This window comes from Papio anubis, chromosome 5 (genome assembly GCF_008728515.1).
Source record: "Papio anubis isolate 15944 chromosome 5, Panubis1.0, whole genome shotgun sequence".
Classification (NCBI taxonomy): Eukaryota; Metazoa; Chordata; class Mammalia; order Primates; family Cercopithecidae; genus Papio; species Papio anubis.
The window spans coordinates 17,654,118-17,669,821 of record NC_044980.1 but is presented as its reverse complement, the minus strand read 5'-3'; the positions used below and the strand labels follow the sequence as shown (position 1 = coordinate 17,669,821).

Here is a 15,704-nt window from a genome sequence, read left to right as displayed (position 1 = left end):
GTCTAAATTTCTACATATCTGTCAGCATTCCATCTTTACAAATAAGCTCTCCTAGGTAGAAGGATATTGCTCTAGTTGGAATGTTAAGGCCCTCACAAAATTCTTGTGTTAAAATCCTTATCCCTGAGATGATGGTCTTAAGATGTAGGACTTTGGGAACTTACTATTTTATGAGGGAAACACTGCCTTATAAAAAAAGTCCTTCTACCACACAAGGATGTAACCAGAAGACACTGTGTATGAGTGACAGGCCCTCGTCAAACACCAAATCTGTCAGTACCTTAACCTTGGACATTGCAGCCTCCAGAACTGAGAGAAATAAATGTTTGTTTATAAGCTCTCTAGTTTATGATACTTTGTTATAGCAGCCTGGACGGACTAACACAGAACCATACTTACAAAATGGTAAAAGGATAAATAATTTACTCAAGTTCAACAATTGCAAGTGGATACATAATGACTTAAATGTAGAAATAACTGTCTTTGATTTTTTCTATTTACCACACTACATTTTGGCAATCCAGCCTATCTCCACTAAGGCCATGAAACTGGGGGCTTGGATGATCATTGTCTCACAATAGAGTTTAGGCTCTTTCTCTTCCCATCTGTGCCCCTTGAGAAGAAGAATGAATGTCTGTCAAGACCAAGACCAAATGTAAAAGTGAAGCATGAATTGAGAGAGAGAGTGGAAATGTCGGTATAATGAATTTGTATTTATCAGTCACTATAAACATTAGACTTGGATACATCCAAATCAATTCCCGTCTCTCCCTTTTATCAGTTTCTGAACTCTTTCCACCACACATACCCTTCAGAATGGTCTCTATATTGGCTTCTCTGGACACTCTCTTCAAGGGATAGCTATTCTATTTGTTTGTTTTTAACTTTCTCCCAGCCTTATTGGAATATAATTGACATACAGTAATCTGCATGTGTAAAGTGTACAATGTGATAAATGCGTACTAGAGTGGATCAGTCAACACTATCAAGGTATCAAATACATCAGTTTTCCTCACAAGTTTCCTCAAGTTCCTACAGTCATAATCTCTTCCTTTTACACTTGCATCCCCTTTCCTCTCCCAAGAAACTTCTGATCTGCTTTCTGTCAATTAATTGCTTTATTATATTTTATTTTACTTTTTTTTTTGTAGCCTTTGTATGACTACACCCTGGAGTAAGTCATTGCAACTTACATTCTTTCTACTTTCTCTTTGTCCTGAATTTTTAAAAAGTTGTCCCTTTCATTTGTTTAACAGCATCTTCTGAAAAATCTCCTGTTTATTTTAATGTCTTTATGTTTTTAAGTAAAGAGGATTTATTAGATCCAAAGTGAGCGAGGAAAAACATGCCCTCTTTCAGCTTGTTCTTGGAATTTCTCTCTGAGGGCTTGCTATTGATGGCTTCCCTGCCTCACACACAGATGCAGGGGTCCCGATGCTTGACTCGGCCCATGTGTATTCTCTTCCTCTCATGACCTAGCTCTTAGACAGTGAGAATAGGTGGTAACCATAACAAAGACTACATTTCATTTATGTCTTGCTGCTAAGCCTCTTCCTTTCTCTGGTTCACTTCCTGTTATTTGTAGGGACAGTGCTTCCTGGGATGCAAAGTAGCTTTATCAGTCTTCCCTTATTCATTGTCTACACATCTGAGTTGTGACTCACTCATTAGTCATCAATGCACTTTTTAACGTTTATAAATTTTATGGTTAGACGAAACCAGTCTGAAGTTGTAAGAAGGTAACTGTCATTCAGTCCTCAGGTGGTACATTTTGTATGTTTGATATATCTTCTCCCCACTCTGGACATTTTAGAAGTACCATGCACTGTGTCAAGTATCACTGGTCAAATAACATTTGAAAGATGAAATCTTAAAAACAACATTGGATACTATTATTTTGGGTGGATGTGGGCAATTTGATAGTTCCCTCACTCTTTTTAGTGCTAAAAGGAATGTGTTGGAAAGTGGTTTCCATAAGCCACAGATGGTTGATTCAAATATCCACTTCAGTTATTACTGTTTATACTACATATGCACTCACTACACTTGGTGAGTTTCACCACACATAATCACAAGAATTGAGTATCTTATATAAATATAAATAATATATCATATATATGTATAATAAGCACAAGTTTAATTTAAAATGCATCCTACCAAGAATCTAATGATTAATAACTTTCAAATGTTTTCTTGATGGCAGAAAATATTTCAATTACTTCAAATAAAACACAATAATTTACTTACATATTTAAACATATTTTAATTTTTATGACATTACAAAGGATGGCGAAAGTACTCTTGTATAGCCTAAATATAACCTAAATTTCCCAAAGAGTAATTCGTTCTATTACATGCCCTAAAAAGAGGGGTGTACTCACACAAGATTTTAGATCTCTTTGAGCATGAAACTCATTTGAATTAGTAAAGGAACAATTGTTCTTCTCTGTGGCTATATGTATTGCCTAATTAGACAATGAATAATAATATGTCATAGCAAAGAGAGTGATATTTGTTTAACAAGAAATCATTAACATGTCTGTTCCAATTGGATTCAGGAAAGTCTATGGAGTTGAATTTGTTTGATTATCTATCAACTATGTCAATTCACTTTAATTCACATATCAACTGAAAAAAAAGCCACACATTATCACCTAAAAATATATAATTACCAAAAACAATAGGTAAGACAAAAATTTACAAAATAATTATATTTTGTTCACACCTCATTCCTATGGCAATAGTTAGCCAGGTAGTCATTTATAAAAAGAGGCTTTGATTAAAAATTTTAGTATATTTAAAGTCTAGATTAATGATTAGTTATTACAACTCTTAGCTATTTTCTCTGATTAAGATCAGCGATTACTTATCAAATTGTTATTAGTAGAATATGCAATCATTTATTTTTACTACAAAACTTGAACATTTACTTTAAATTATTTTTAAGAATTGATGGTGGATATAAATGCCATTATGATTTTACTTCTTTTTCCAATATTTACTTTTTCACCCAATTAAACCCAACAAGAAGATCACACAAGTCTTATGTAGGGGTTACGGGGAAAAAGTGTTTTTTAGTAAGCCTACAACTTTCTTCTCATCCTCAAAAACTTGATACCTTACCCGGCCTCTTCCTCCATGTTAATAGTCTGCAATCATCAGGCCGCTCTCTTTCCTCAAGGCCCCTTTCTTAAGTTTCCCACATTTATGTGCCCTGTCTGCTACAACATTTGCTCAGTATATTTCAGGATTTTTACCACTAGTCAACTAATAGATTCTTTCTCTGTCTCCTTTATATTTATATTTGTATTTTGCTTTTTTTTTTTTTTTTTAGGTTGATAAAGGCATTTATTTATTTAGAGGCAGGATTTCACTCACTGTATCCTGGACCTTCTGAGCTCATGCAATTCTCCCACCCCAGCCTCCCAAGTAGCTAGAACTACAGGCAGGCACCATCATGTCCAGCTAATTTTTAAGGTTTTATATAGACAGGTTCTTGCTATACTGCCCAGGCTGGTCTCAAACTCCCACCTCAAGTGATCCTTCTGCCTCAGCCTCTAAAATTTCTGGGATTACAGGTGTGAGACACCATGCCAAGCTAAGGTATTTACCTTTAAAGAACTCCAGGGTTAGTAGTGATCTGACCTAAAATCCAAAACCATCTTCAAATGTTGTATAAGTGACAAAAGTATTGTATAAGTGACAAAATTATGATGTTGCTGAGATAGCATAAGTTGTACAAGCAAAGAAAAATTTTATTGTGGCCAATATGCTCTGTTGGAAAATATAGACTATCATTTAATTCTGCCAATCATCCAATGCCATCAATTATAAATAATTGATTGATGCCAGTCAATTATTTAAAAAATTAAAATAATCAGTTCATCTAATTTTCAAAACAGATAATTAAACAAAAGTTTTTAAAATTGAACCTCAAATATAATGCGGATAATTTTCAAAAAGTAACATGGTTTCAAGTATGTCAAAAATGTGATTTCTTTTTTTTTTTTTTGCATTCTTACATAACAATTATTATTAGAAACTTGTCCATATCAATACATAGATAGCTGCCATGTTCTTTAGCCACCTGCTCCCTCCGCCCCCTTTTTTTTTTTTTTTTTTTATTATTATACTTTGAGTTCTAGGGTACATGTGCATAACGTGCAGGTTTGTTACATATGTATACTTGTGCCATGTTGGTGTGCTGCAGCCATCAACTCATCAGCACCCATCAACTCGTCATTTACATCAGTTATAACTCCCATTTTCTCACAGTTCTTCATTTCTCAAACTATCGCTGCCAACATTAAAGGTTTTCTGTGTTAACTCGATTTTAGCATCTTTTTCTTTCTCTTTCCATTTTTCTTCTTTTTTATTTTTTTCCTAGGTCTTCAAAATCTGCATCTAATGAACGGTGTAACGTGGGAGTTTCAGGGACTACAACCAAAACCATCAATACATATTTTGGAGCCAGAAATTGCCAGTGGAATTGAAAAATTCATTGAAAACATATGACTACTCCATATATGCAAACATTAGAATAGGTGAGTATTTCTGAACAGAATAAACAGAAAAAAAAAAAAGTGTGATAATAGCCTCTATAAGTGGTTTTGCATTTTCCATTTTACAAAGTTCTTTCATGTGCTTGTTGTTGTTCATTGCTCTTTTTTACAAAGGCTATTATTGCAATTTAAGGACCACTTTAGTGTTTTATCTGGTAGCATCATCATTCAGAAGTCTTCCTTAAATCTAAGTACATGACAAAGCCTTCCTATATAACATAAATTGAGGTGAATGAAATATCTGGCTTTATTAATTTTATTTCCAGTGTTCGAGACACTCAGTTAAGTTCATGTAAGAGTTAAAATAATATTACCATTATGAAAGTATTCATTGGCATCACAACTCAGGAAATATAGACACAAATCAATATTGTTCAGATAATCACATACGCATTCAGCAAAATCAAATTTACAAATTGAGAAGTTTGGGTGAAAACACCTCCAATTCTTGTGAACATAGTTCTCATGAATTTTACAATCCACTTGAATGAAGGCAATGCATACACAGATAAGTACAACGTAACAGACACTGTGGAAGTCCCTGCAATGGAGGCATCAACAAAGTAAGATGAGAGTGAAGATGATACAGAAATGGACTTTTTTTCCTTAGTAGATCAACTATATTTTCTGAGTCAGCAAACAAAACAGATCCAAACAGAACAAGGTATGCCACGTGGCACATTAAACTCACTGCTTAGCGAAGGTTAAGAGCAATAAACAGGAACAGTTCACAGGGAGAAAGAATGACTGAAGAAAAGGAGGGTTAATGAAAGGAGTGTTTCAGAAGAACTATGATGTCCTTATACTGTTTAAACTGAAAATATTAAAAACAACAAGAACAAATGTAATTGTTTATAGAGTTTCTATCAAGCATGATGTTACATTACATTGTTGTATGCCACGATCATGTATTAATTCATTTTAAAATGTTGAAAACAGAAAAACTACATAAAAATTAAAAAAATAAACTATATTTTAAATGTATTTATAAACTCTAGTAAGTTTGATAGCTTCAATGAACTTATAAAATAAGAAAGATGGAAAAGAAAGAAATTTGATACTTTTATATAAATGGCTTCCGCATATTTCTAAGAACTGTGTAGATGATGTAAAAATCAAGCGTCATTTACATTTAATATATTCTTGTCATTTCTCTGTAAACTTCAGAGTTGGTCAGAGGGTCCACCATATGGTTGGGTATTCAGGTAATCCTTGATTACCTGAATCTTTATAACATTATCTTTTATTTTAATTTCAGTAGCTTTATGAGGAAAAGCAGTTTTTGGTGACATGGATGAATTGAACAGTTGTGAAGTCTGAAATTTTAGTGTACCTATCACCTGAGCAGTGTACATAGTACCCAATATGCAGTTTCTTAGCCCTCACCTCACTTCCCAACTCCATCCCATATAACATTTTCTTAATGCTATTTTCTCCACTACTTGCCTCTAAAATCCCAAAGTTACCTGCCTCTTCCAACATGTTTCTACATGCTATTTCACCTACTAAATTAAAAAATGAAATGTTAAACTAGAAATGTTATTCTAAACAATATATAATGTTTATTTTGACTATATCTATTTTATATTTATTTTTGCAGGAAATATTGAAACAATTTAAATACAATGGGTTTTGTTTGAATCAGGAAGTCCTTTTTCAGAATTATTCTTCAATATATGTTTAGATTATAGAACTTTTTAAAATTTGGCTCACTTATTCTTAATAAAAAAGAGGATTAGCTTCAACAAAATTTTAAAAACTTTTTCTTTCAAGGTACGTTCAAAGAATTCGTTTCTCTTATGAAAGAAAGTGATTGCATTTTTTTTAGTTTTTTTATTGTATAAATTTAAAATGTGCAACATGACGTTTTGATATAGATATCCACAGTGAAGTAATTACTTCAAACAAATTATCTCTTTCTCTCACATAGTTGCCTTTCTTCTGTGTGTATGTGGTAAGAGTATCTTAAAGTTGTAGTTATATAGAATAAAAGTAATTTTTACATACAGAAATGTATGGAGGAAAAACATATACATATACTGACAATCCCCAATTTTTAATTGTTAATATTATGTCATATTAAATTGCATTAGTTTTTAAGTTATCTAATTTTATCAATAAACATGCATTTATATTCTCCTGTTTTTGACTACATGTTTTTCCCTTCTAAAGTTAAAGTATTGAAACATAATCTCTAATGTGATAGTACTAGGAGATGGGTCTTGGGAGATGATTGGGTCATGAGGGTGAAGCCCTGATGAATAGGATTAAGCTCCTGGGATAAGAAGAGATATGAGAGCACTTGCCTCCTCTCTGTCTCTACTCTTTGCCACGTGAGGATACAATGAGAAGATGGCCATCTGGGAAGCAGACCCTCACCAGACACCAGATCTACCAGAAACTTGATCTTGGAGGTCCTAGTTTCCAGCACTGTGAGAAATAAATGTTTGTTGTTTCACAATTTGGTCTATGGTAATGTGGTATAGCAGTCCAAACTGACCAAGACACCTGTCCTATTTCCCTTCCTCCCTTGGACCAATTTCAACTGCTATCAAGTACTAATATTTTATTCCATATTTACCTAATAGCCATATAAAGCATACGAGGTTCTTTTAATGTCCATATGTTATACAGTATTCACTGTTTCCTAACTTTATGTTTTCAAGATCTACCTATGCTGATATGTTTTGTGCTCTTAGGATGTGTTTCTATTTAAATACTAAAAAAAAAAAAAAAAAAATAGGTAAACTAGGCATCCAATTCATGTTTCACCATCAGTACTACACCACATTTCATCTTGGAAATAACATATAACAATATAACAAGCATTTAATTGCTAATATTATACATACAACAAGGAGAAAACGCCTTTTCTATTCATTTTAAGGCTTTCCTAAAATATAATGCAGGGATTTTCTTTCCTCACGTCTTACCCAAGTGTCTGTTGACCATCGTTGCGATTTGAATGTTTGTCCCTTCCAAAACCAGTGTTGAAAATCAGTTGCCATTGTGATGGTGTTGGGAAGTGGGGCCTTTAAGATGTGCTTAGGTCATGAGGGCTTGACCCTCATGAATGAACTAACATCTTTATAGTGGGAGTGGATTCCTTATCTCAGGAGTGGGTTTACCCTCCCCTGCCCTCTCACACCTTCTCTTTGTCCTTCTGCCATGAGATGCCTTCTGCCAAGTTATGATGCAGCAAGAAGGTACTCGCCACATGCTAGCTCATTGATCTTGGGTTTCCCATTCTCCAGAACGTTGAGCTAACAATGCACTGTTCATTGTAAGTTACCCAGTCTTTGGTATTCTGTTATAGCAGCACCAAATGGTCTAAGACAACTACCTTCTTTATAATTTCCCCCCTTGGTGATGCACAGTACAGAATATTTTTTAATCAGAGTACCGAATTTGCAAAGAAATAATACGAAATGTCCGTCTTACATCCTAAACATGAAGATTTCATATAATCTTTTAAATTTTTTTTTCCAATATTCTGAAGCAGGTAAAATACTCGTTTTTATTGTGAATGATCACACAATTAATAGCATATAACCCCATCAGAAAATGCTCATAAGATCCACAGGCAACGCAAGGATCAAGCAAAGCTTTACTGAGGAAGTGATATTAGAAATTTAAATCTATATTATCATAGAGTCAGATTCTTACAAAGGTCAGATGGATCATGTAAATGAATGGCTGACCCAGTGATGCTTAAGGGAACTTAGAGTGCTGGAAATTAAGATCTAAAACATAACAGAGACTCTCATCAGCTTTGGATTTTTAAAATGTCATGAGTATTAGGGCCCTATTTTGCCAGGTATTTGAATTTTTCAAGACAAATTTGACATATTAATGTGTATATGATATACTGTAAATTACATGTTGGGAGTTAATTCAAACTACACCAAACTGCAAGGCAATAGAGTACATCTCTAGGTCAAGTAAAGCCTGTTGGTTTGGGTCTTCTCTTGTGAGGAAAGATTGAAAATGAACTCAACAACGATGTCCCAGGAGATTATTTCAGGCCAAAAAATATGCAATTGCATAGATATGAAAAATTATACAAAACATTAGAGTTACTGAAAGATTAGAAAAGACAGAATAATGTCAAGAAAATACAAAATGCAATTGGAGGGCAGTTGTGGTGGCTCACACCTGTAATCCCAGCACTTTTGAAGGCCGGGGCAGGTAGATTGCTTGAGCCCAGGAGTTCAAAACCAGCCTCAGCAACCTGTGAAACCCCATTTGCACTAAAAATACAAAATTTAGGTGGGCACAATGGTGCACATCTATAATTCCAGCTACTTGGGAGGCCAAGGCACGAGAATCCCTTGAACCCAGGAGGCAGAGGTTCCAGTGAGCCAAGATCACACCACTGCACTTCAGACTGGATGACAGAGTGAGACTTGGTCTCAAAAAAAAAAAAAAACAGTTGGAGAGAAAAGAGTCAAATCATTCAAGTTACTTTAGGCTACAATGAGAAATGTTTCAAATTAATCATAAACATTGCATCTTAAAAAATCTTTATGATATATTCATGATAATTTATATTTACCTCAGTTGACATTTAGGGGTGAAAACAATATATAATATAAATATAAATACTTTTAAGTGTATTCACCCAAAATAAATCAAAACTTGTATTTATCCAATAAAGTAAGTTACTATAAATTGGTATATAATTAACTAAGTATAATTCAGAAGATATAAAACATAGATATAATTTATAAACGTTTAAGTTTAGATTATATCAGTGTCTAGAAAATGTTTGAAATTATTATTTTTATCTTCCTCACAAACAATCATCACTAGCAACAAATGCATAACACATGTGGGACAAATTAAAATTTAAAATAACATGTTTTAAATCATTGATTTTCAATTCATAGTGAAGTATTTACTTTTTATACCACTTTTCAATTATTACTTATAATTTTTCAAAATTAGTCCATATGAAATTAGCAGATTGACAATTTTCAAAGGGAGGATATATTTGTTGTTCTCATTTGAAAACTCAGCACTTAAGACAATACAAAGACTTTGAACAATTTCATTCCCAACTTCCAATGCATCAGTATACTTAAAAACACTCACTATGTCCTTACAGTAATCACTGTTGAAATGATACCACTACTTGAATATATTTCTTGATTTCTTTAATATATATTAATTATTCTCATTTCTTCTTTACAATCAGTTGATTATTACTCTGCTCAAAGAGCCAGTCTTTGGTTTTACTTATAAATTCTAGTGGTTATTTATGTTTTGAGTTTGTTATAGCAGATTACTTCCAACCTTCGTCTTTGTTGATCCCTGCTTTGTTTATATTGTTTACTATCATCATATATTACTTATTTTAATTTCTTAATTCTTTTAGTGTCTAGCTTAATAACAAAAGTATGCTTTCACAAATAAAATTTTCTCAATAGTATAATTTTTTCCTTTGAGTACAGCTTTGAACATTTTAGGTCTTGTGAAATTGTTATTGTTGTTAATAGATAAATTATTTGTTTTTAATTACAGTTTGGTGTACTTTTGGGTCCAAAATTTTTTTTTACGAGCTTGGGACAAATACATAGTTGAATAGGTTTACTTTTTGTTTGTTTTATTGCTTTTCTGGTTTTCATTACTTATTACCTTGTTTAATTGTAAAGTCACATAATGTGGTCTGTGAGACTTATTTTTTAAGCATTGATTAAGGTTGATTTTGTGGGTACATGTAAGATTAATTGTCTTTATTGTTCCATGATAAAAAGTTGTCTTTTTATGTGATTTTAAGTATATTCACGCACACATACACACACATGTACATTTATGTCCCATGAAGATATAGAAAATCGGTCATGAGGATATAGAAAATCAGTCAGACCTTTTCTCTCTTTCTAGAGGTTAAACTCTACTTATTGGATAACTTTGCAGTCAGCTCATAGTTGAGAACCTAAAAGATCACACTTATGCAGTTCTCTAATCTATTATTATATCTGCTTATAAAGTTCTCTAATCTATTTTTTAGCAACCCCCGCTTTACACCACGGTTCAAACAATTCAGTAAAACATTTCAGGTGACAAAAGTTGGGTTGTATATTAGGAACTAGGCATTGCTCTTTTAAGTTTGGACATATATTTGAGTATAAGCAGTGACATTTGCTTCCAATTAGATATTAAATTAAATATCTTCTGAGTCTGTGCTGTTGAAAAAAATTTGCTTTACTGAACTGGGAATTGATGTATTATTTTCCAATCCAGGGCAGTTAAATTAGACCATGTACAATTGTAACTCTACCCTCTGTCTCCAAATCCTATCTCTGATTTAACCCTTGCTAAGGATGCAACTCTATAGATGCTACTACAACAGCAACCTCTACTGCTATGACGGCAACTACAACTACCATTATTACAACACACACACACACAAAAACACACACACAATAGTTTTGGCTTGAAATTGATTGGAATAACTTTTTCTTTTCATTTTGATCATCGCTTTTATGATAAGCAATCTAAAACTATTTTGCTATTTACCTCAATTAGAGAAATTATCTTTTTAAATGCTGTAAATGTAATAGTTTGAGTTATTGCTACCACTTCATTGGCTTTTTAATACCATATAATAATATAATCATGGCAGAAAAACTCGGCAATAATGTATTTGAAGTTATGCAAATAAATTAATAAAGCATTTGTTAAAGCGTGTGTGTGTGTAAATTTCTAGAATTAACGGATTTTGTTATATTGGCAGTAGTATTCAGCTGTCTGTGAAAAAAGGGTATAAATGTGACCATCTATACATGTTCCAAATCTCTAGTCTCTTTTTTTTTTTTTTTTTTTTTTGAGACGGAGTCTCGCTTTGTCGCCTAGGCCGGAGTGCAGGGGCACGATCTCCGCTCACTGTAAGCTCCGCCTCCTGGGTTCATGCAGTTCTCCTGCCTCAGTCTCCCGAGTAGCTGGGACTACAGGTGCACACCACCACGCCGTGCTAATTGTTTGTATTTTTAGTAGAGACGGGGTTTCACCATGTTAGCTAGAATGGTCTTAATTTCCTGACCTCCTCATCCACCCGCCTCGGCCTCCCAAAGTGCTGCAATTACAGGCGTGAGCCACCGTGTCTGGCCTCCAAAGCTCTAGTCTTATTAAAACCTGTATATAAGATTGGCTTTGTAATGTGTCTGTTCTCAATTTTACTTCCATCTTTCTTTAGTCATCTCAATACTTTCCACACTCCTTGAATTTGCCTGTTGTCTTGATTTTGAAACAGGTATGCTAACATTGACGTAGAAAGTCTTACTATATATTTTTGTTCCAGAGATAGAAACCTACTCAAGGCCTCCTACTCTGTGCCATACAGATTTATACTCTCAGAACCCATGTGTAGTTTGCTAAGTCATTCCACAGTGAATTTTTTTCAGCCATAATTGCGGAGGTCTTCATTGAGCAAAAAAGATCACTGCTGTTATTAATCTGTAGTTGTGTTATGTTTTACTTATCCACTCCTCTAAGAGAGATGTTGACACAAATCTTAAGGTGGACTCTTGCATCTGACACTTTAAGAATTATACGGCTGGCCAGGTGCAGTGGCTCACGCCCGTAATCCCAGCACTTTGGGAGGCTGAGGTGGGCGTATCACGAGGTCAGGAGTTCAAGACCAGCCTGGCCAACATAGTGAAACCCCATCTCTACTAAAAATACAAAAAATTAGCTGGGCATAGTGGCAGCACCTGTAATCCCAGCTACTCGGGAGGTTGAGGCAGGAGAATCACTTGAACCCGGGAGGCAGAGGTTGCAGTGAGCCGAGGTCACACCACTGCACTCTAGCCCTGGCGACAGAGTAAGACTCCGTCTAAATAAATAAATAAATAAATAAATAAATGAAAGAATTATATGGCTAAGGTCTGCACTTGAAATGATGCCACTCACAGTACAATTACTATCAGAGATAACGACATAGTTTTTATGGCTCTGTATACACACACAAACACACACACATGCACACACACCTGGGTGTGAATTCTGACTTCTTTTGCTACTTATTGTGTTAGGTGTTAGACATGAAAAAATATAGTTAATTGACCAAGGCCATAGAGTCTGTAAGTGGTAGAACCAAGTTTCACACCCAATTATGGTGGTCCCCAAGTCTTTGCTCTTTGTCTGAAAACACACTGATTTACTCTAATTTTATGTTGTTTACTTTCCTTCTGCTGAATCCATCTAATAGTTTCCAAATGGCATTATAGTAAACTCCAAAATATTTAACAAAACCCACAAGGCACCATATGTTTCTTTCTGGATCTAGTTCCCTGGTCTCATTGCATAAATTCCTCTCCATCACTTTCTCTGCTCAGCCACAATGGATTGCATTATGTTTTTTAAGTGTTCCACATTTTTGCCTGTGTCAGAAGATTTGCACGTGCAGTTTCTTTGAGAATTCTTCATCTCTCAGCAGGGTTTTCTGTCCTAGTTCAACCTTTTAAACTCTTACCTTATGATAATTCATCTTTCAGGTCTCAGTGAAACTTGCCAGGAGGCATTGTTTGTTCCTGTCCTGGCTGTGGGCTCACCACTTTTACATGCTTGTGTGGTAAATGATTCACCTTCATTTAATATTGTGGATATATGCCTAGCACTCAGGTGAGTCTTAGTACATTTCTTTAATTCTAAGAGAAACACTTCTTTTACATTTCAGATAAATGGAATTAGACTACTATTTACAACTGGTGTGAACCTATATAGAGGGAGTTGGTTTAATAATAGTGGTGGCAATTATTTTCCTAAAACGCGATTATCAAGTAGTCCTATCTCATATTTTGAGAGATTTTAGAGTTAAAAAAAAAAAAAAAAAAAAAACCTGCAGTGATATTTTGCAAAGAGCACTAAGCAGTCTTCATATATCTTATGAGCTTGTTATTAGCACTATAGCCACTCAGTAAATGAAAAAACTGTAGCCAGGGTGGATGGTGCTAAATACATAACTCGGTAGGAGAATGAACAAATCCATCAAGTCCTTTATGCGACTGAACCACCCCTCTGTGACTATTAGCTTGTGCTTGCATATGTCACATAATTCTTGTCGCAGTGCCTTTTACCTCCTCAAATGTCAGTGTCCCTGGTCTTGATGGGGTTTTTATTTGCTAGTCTGACCCTCTTATGCTTAGCTCTTGGAAGCCATCTTTCAAGTCGGCCTGTGGAAGCCTTCTGCTGCCCTCTGCTGGCAGAAAATAATGGTTAGAATTAGTTGAGATTCCAGTACTATCTCAGGACTGTTAGGAGACAAAACAAAACAAAGCAAGGAGATACCACTCAACCAGTCACAACACTGAAAATACTGTGTCGGATCAGGAAAGAAAGCACTGTATATGTCATATGATTTATTAATTCTCTGTTGCTTCTCTTTCTTTGAACAAATACATTTGTACTCTGCACCGACTGAGAGGACAATTAGCATATACAAGAAACAAGAAATGGACGCCATTTAAAGAGTGGAGAATGAACAGCCTGTCTTTCACTTTTGCATACGCTGTCTCTCTGAAATAAAGCTTCTGAACAACGTACTAAAAGTAAAGGCATTCCAGGAACATTTTACTCTACGTTTGAATCTGTGCCACAATCTTTGGGTTTAATATACTCTGTCAGAAATTACACATAATTCAGTAAATCTACTCAACAGAGTAATAAGTAAACGTAGCCAGTGTTTCCATGAGATGGTGGAGTTCCTGTTCTGCTGACTGAACGTATCCTGTTTTGCCCCCCATATGTTCTTCATTGCCAACCACATCGACTGTGTTCCTGAAATATGCCCTGTAATCTACAATGGTCATTCTGTCCCCAAGCTGATGTGAAAAATAATACGTGGACTATGCTGGTCATAGTGTCCCTCTTCTGCCAGTCTTCTTTCCATATACAATATTGGGTGGTGGCACACAATTGTTTTTTAATTCTTTTCGATTTGCCGAGATTTTCTAAATATTCTATAGCAAAGACGATTACATTTGTGGTCAGAAGAAAATATAAATTCCATAACAAAACACGTTTATTCTAAAAATAAACAAAATTAATTAACTGAAACCCATGTGAAGCTGGAAATGTGGACACCGGCTCTGCCAGGTATGTCCTCACTATGACACCAATGAAAGCCTCGGGATTTTTTTTTTTTTCCAGTTTTTAAATGGGGATGATTTAGTATCTCGAACCTTGTGAGAATGAGGGGAGGCCATGTCTACCTTCCTTATGTTTGTAAAATTTAGCTTCAAGGTTGCATACAGATAAATGTCCACTTTTTGATTAATAGTTCTAGGAATTATGAAAAATGCACAGGGTTGTATAACCACCACCAGAATAAAGATACAGAGCAGTTTCATTGCCCTCTGGAATTTTTTATTATTATCCATTTATACTCATCTCCCAAACCCAGCATTAACCTCTGGCAACAATCGATCTGTTTTTGTCCCATATAGCTGTTCCTTTTCCAGAATGCCATATGAATAAACTTATAAAGTATGAGTCTAGCATTTTTTATTTAGAATGATGCATTGGAAATTCATACATGTAGTTGTACACATAAATTTTTACTTTCTTTTTATTACCAAGCAGCATTTCAGTGTACGAATGTGCCATGTATTGTATACCCATTTCCAAGGTTGTTTTCAGTTGTTGATGATTATGAACAACATTGCTATAAATAACTATTGCAGGCTTTGTGTGAACATAAGTTTCTATTTCCTTTGTCTAAATACCTAGGAGTAGGATGAGTTGTTCATGTAAATGCACTTTTAAGTCTGTAATTGATTGTGAAAGCCTTTATCAAAGTGTGTAGTAGCATTTTGTGTTTTCATAAGAAATATGAATTTTGATTGCTCTGTATCGTTACCAGTACTTATTATTATCACACATAAAAGTACATTGTTCCTTCTGGGTGTGGTGGATCACACCTGTAATCCCAGCACTTTGGGAGGCCGAGGCAGGTGGATCACCTGAGGTCAGGGGTTCGAGGCCAGCCTGGCCAACATGGTGAAACCCCATCTCTACTAAAAAATACAAAAATTAGCCAGGCTTGGTGACATGTGCCTATAATACTAGCTACTTGGGGGCTGAGGCAGGAGAATCACTTGAACTTGGGAGGTAGAAGTTGCAGTGACTCCAGATTGTGCC

General features: G+C 34.8%; 1 long non-coding RNA gene across 1 annotated transcript in view; it reads left to right on the top strand.

Moving 5' to 3' along the window:
* LOC116274876 overlaps nt 1-15,406 on the top strand; it is a 230,621-nt gene extending 215,215 nt beyond the window's left edge. The window contains exons 3-4 of the long non-coding RNA XR_004183671.1: nt 4,388-4,544; nt 13,061-15,406. This is a non-coding gene — a long non-coding RNA (uncharacterized LOC116274876). The remainder of the gene's footprint in view (nt 1-4,387; nt 4,545-13,060) is intronic.
* The last annotated feature ends 298 nt before the right edge of the window (nt 15,407-15,704 follow it).